The sequence below is a fragment of the Marmota flaviventris genome, chromosome 14 (genome assembly GCF_047511675.1).
Source record: "Marmota flaviventris isolate mMarFla1 chromosome 14, mMarFla1.hap1, whole genome shotgun sequence".
NCBI lineage: Eukaryota > Metazoa > Chordata > Mammalia > Rodentia > Sciuridae > Marmota > Marmota flaviventris.
Genome location: NC_092511.1, coordinates 35,084,185 through 35,089,089, shown reverse-complemented (window position 1 = coordinate 35,089,089; position 4,905 = coordinate 35,084,185).

Genomic DNA, 4,905 nt, shown 5'->3' with positions numbered 1-4,905 from the left:
TGTGATCCTCCTGTGCCTTTGGTGTCTCTGGGATTGGAGGTGTGCACCACCATACCTGGCCACTTTCTATCTTTATAGTGTTCCCTATTCTGGACTTTCCTATGAGGGATATTGTACAGTATGTGGCCTTTTGTGACTGGCTTCCCTCAGCATAATGTTTTAACTCTGTCTCAAACTAAAATTATTATAAAAGGGCTGGGAGGGCCATGTGTAGTGGCACACGCTTTTAAATCCAGTGACAAGAGGCTGAGACAAGAGGATCTCAAGTTCAAGGCCAGTCTCAGCAATTTAGTGAGGCCCTAAGCAACTTAGTGAGACCCTGTGTCAAAATAAGAAATAAAAGGGCAGGAGGGGCTGGGGTTGTGGCTCAGTGGTAGAATGCTTGTCTCGCATGTGTGAGCACTAGGTTTGATCCTCAGCACTGCATAAAAATAAATAAATAAAATAAAGGTATTGTGTCCACCTACAACTAAAAGATTATTTTAAAAAAAGGGAGGGCGTGGGGGCTGGAGGTGTGCCTCATTGTAAAAGCATTCCTGGGTTCAATCACCAATACCAAAAAATAAAACAAAAAATGAAAGAAAAGGGCTGGGGATGTAGTAGTAGAGCACCCTTGAGTTTAATCCCCAGTACTAAAAAAAAAAAAAAGGGGGGGGGGGAGTTTAACACATGTAACTTGGAGTTTTACATATTTATAACAGTGCTTGGCACTTCAGTACTTATTGACTTTTCCCTTCATTCTATAAAATAGAGGAAATTCATATATATGTATATATATTATATATACACATATATAATATGTATGATAAAAATATTCACAGTGAATAAAAGTCTTAACATTTTAAACCATTGCATACATAGAAAATAACCATTATATAGAACAATGGGTGAATGGGGGTGATGTTCATCACTTGGATTAAATAGACTGACAGCTCTCATCATCCAGGTCCTATCCACCTGTCCCAAGTAGAACAACAGCCTGGCATTTTGCAACTCATTCACAGGGAGTAATATTCTGACATGTGTTTTTTTCACACATGTGTACATGTATGCACACATACAGAAATACACCCATACATATAAACACAATTTATATATTTAAAACAAACATATCTTGATTTCTGTTCCCATGAAAATTGTATGATGAAATAAACATGCCATGCTGTGGTAACAAAATAAATCCCAAAGTTTCAGTGACTGTCATAGACTGAATTATATCTCCATCTCTTAAATTCCCATGTGTAATTCCCAAACTCCAGTACCTCAGAATGCACCTGAATTAGAAGATAACCTTTTTGAAAGGATACATAATTTAAAATGAGGTCAGTAGGGTGGCCCCTCATCCAATATGACTGGTGTTTCTAAAAAGAGAAGGGGACGACAGGATTGTAGATGCAGAGAAAAGGCAATGTGAGAGCAAGCAAGGCGGGTACCTGGTGCACGCCTGTCATCTCAGCTAGGTGGGAGGTTGAGGCAGGAAGATTGCACATTCAAATCAGCCTGGGCAACGTAGCAAAACCCTATCTCAAATAAAAAGGGACAGGAACATAGCTCACTATCCCCTTGATTCAATCCCCAGTACAGGATGGGGTGATGGGGGCTGGGGGGTGAATTAAACCCAGCAAAGAAGGTTGTGAAAGTCAGAGAGAAGCCTGAAGAGAAACCAGATCTGCCAGACACCTTGATCTTGGACTTCTCTTCTACTTCTTTTTTTTTTTTTTTTCCCTGTGGTACTGGGGATTGAACCCAGAGCCTTGTTCATGTGAGGCAGGCACTCTACCAGCTGAGCTATGTCCCTAGCCCCTGGACTTCTCTTCTAGTAAGAAGATATATTTCATTGTTTAAGCCACCCAGTTTGTGTTATTTTGTTTGACAGCCCTAGTAAAACAATATACTGACTTAACACAGCCAAACTTTATTTCTTCCTCGGTCTATGGAGGGTTGGTGACACTCTCCTCCATTTAGTTATTCAGGACTCTAGGCTTATCTCTTGTGACTCCACCATCTCCGTAAGTGCTTCTGAGACCCAGTCTGAGACCAGATGGGACACTTGCTATGCCCACAGCATCCTGGGAATGCAGACTAGAAAGGACTGGTCAAGGCTCTAGCCTCTAACAGAGGTGGGAGTCTAGGGAAGCAGATGGGATATCTGGTAAACACTACTGTCTCTGTCAAAAAAATGAAGTTATTTTTGGATCTGGTTAAAACAAGAGAATGTAGTTCCCCAATTATTCAGATTGTCTCTAAAAAAAGGATAGTAACAGACCTATTTATCCCTTGGTGGAAAGTAGTGTTTTATTAGTATTTAAGAACAAATGAGGGGCTGGGGATATAGCTCAGTGGGTAGAGTGTTTGCCTTGCATGCACTAGACCCTGGGTTCAATCCCCAGCACCACAAAAAAAAAAAAAAAAAAGAACAAATGAGAATTTTTTTCCATTGTCAAAAAAATATATTGATTTCTTTAGTCCTCTTGAGATTTCTTTGATGGTTTTACTTTCATCATTGAGCATGTGTGAGCTTAAACTCTATTAACATAATTTCCAATGAAAATAAACCTTTGACCACCTAGGGGGAATATTAGGGGAAAAAACTTGGGAAACGCACTGCCTGAATTTATGTTTTTTTCCAGAATACTTTCTGTATCTAATTCCAGCTCTTTAGATTATCGTTCCCTCCCTCAATAACTGTTTTGCATCTCAAACACACACACATACACACACACACACACACACAACCCAGCTTATCACCTTACTTATCTGAAAACCAGGGGAATTTGGCTCCAACTAAAACTGTTTTTTGATTTAAAACAAATTAATAAACATTTATTTGGAATACTATGCCATTTATTTTCAACCACTAGTTAAATTGTTATCAGTAATAATGTTCCAGATTTTCCAAAACAGTTCTGCTTTTATATTTTCATTTTGGGAGGGGGGTACTGGGGACTGAATCCAGGGGGACTTAACCACTGAGCTACATCCCCAGCCCTTTGTATTTTTTACTTTGAGACAGGATTTTGCTAAGTTGCTTAGAGCCTCACTAAATTGCTGAGGCCAGCCTCAAACCTGTGATGCTCCTTTCTCATTCTCCCAAATTGCTGGGATTACAAACATGTGCCACCGTGCCAGCTCTGCTTTTAAATGCTATATTTTTAAAAATTGTTAGATGAATAGTCACTTTTTCTTTTTTTTTTTTTTGTACTGGGGATTGAACTCAGGGGCATTTGACCACTGAGCCCCATCCCCAGCCCTATTTTGTATTTTATTTAGAGACAGGGTCTCATTGAGTTTCTTAGTGCCTCACTTTTGCTGAGGCTGGCTTTGAAGTCTTGATCCTCCTGCCTCAGCCTCCCGAGCGGCTGGGATTACAGGCATGCGCCACTGTGCCCAGCTGACTCTCTACTTTTGAGATCCTTTTGTCTTGGATAATTTGAGTCTACGCCATCTATTAATGAAATATTGAAAACAGCAGGCATGGTGGTGAACACCTGTAATCAGGAAGCTGAGGATCGTGAGCCAGCCTCAGCAACAGCGAGATGCTGAGCAAATCAATGAGACCCTGGCTCTAAATAGAATACAAAATGGGGCTTGGAATGTAGCTCAGTGGTTGAATGCCCCAGTATCCCCCTACAAAAAAAAAAATGAAAACAACATACATTTCTAGTAGTAAAGGTATAGCTAAGCAAGCTATCAAATACTGACATTATGTGGTTAATGAAACTACCAAGTTCAAGGCCGGCCTCAGTAATTGAGACCCTGTCTTAAAATAAAAAGGGTGCTAAAATGCTTGTCTAGGATGTGTGAAGCCCTGGGTCCTGAAAAAAGGAAAATGCCAGAAAGTAGATATTATCAACACACAGAAACGGATATAATCATAGTATTAGATAGTATTTATTGATCACTTTACTATGTATGTGGTGCTAAGTGATCTTTATATTTATTACCTTACTTAGTTCAAAACATAATCTTATACAATAAGCAAAATTAATTATCCTGCTCGGTTTACAGATGAAGACCCTGGGGTTCAGAGAAGCAATTTGTCTAAATTTAAACAGCCAGAAAGTATGACTGAACCAGGACAGGGTGACTCATTAGGCACACTCTCAACTGCTTTGTTGTTATCTCCTACAGACATAGGAAATAATGGAAGTTTAAAGAACTAGATAATAAAAAGCACCAGATTTGTACAATGATTAGTACCAACTAAGTTTAAATATCTACTCAAAAGATTGAAAAAATATATTTTTCCCATTAACAATTGGGAAGAAATGGGCTAGGGATGTGGCTCAGTGTAGCGTATGTGAGGTCCTGGGTTTAATCCCAATACTGGTGGGAGGGCAGGGGTGAGAAGAAACAAAAATTAAGAAAATTGAAAAAAAAACCTACCTGTTACTCTATCCTGAACCCACAAGTTAATGCCTTGATATGTTTCTTTCCTAAATATCTTCTATGCAGTTTTGCATACACAGGTTTTATCTCCTGCCTTGTTTTCATTTCTTTTGACATAAATCTCTCTTCTTTCAAAACTCAAAGACAGATGAAAGTTTTGTAAGTTAGTATTAGTTTGTATTAGTAAAGATTAACTTCAGCTGTGAAGGATTCAAGGCCCAGAGCAACTGTAAAGTTTGTTTGTCTATCAAATAAACATAAGCCACTCAGGGCTTTTATGAGGGTATCATGGAACCATAAGGGACAAAGCCCCTTGAATTTTGCTGCTTCAGCATCCTCAGCGTCTAGCTTCTATGGCCCCAAATGACTTCTCACTCCAGCGATGGATTCCACAACCTACCAGCAGGAGGGAGAAAGCAGGAGAAGGACACCATTTCCTTTGCAGATACATCCTGGAATGTTGTCACATCATCTCCATATCCCATTAGCCAGAGCTAAGGTGTATGGAGATCTGGA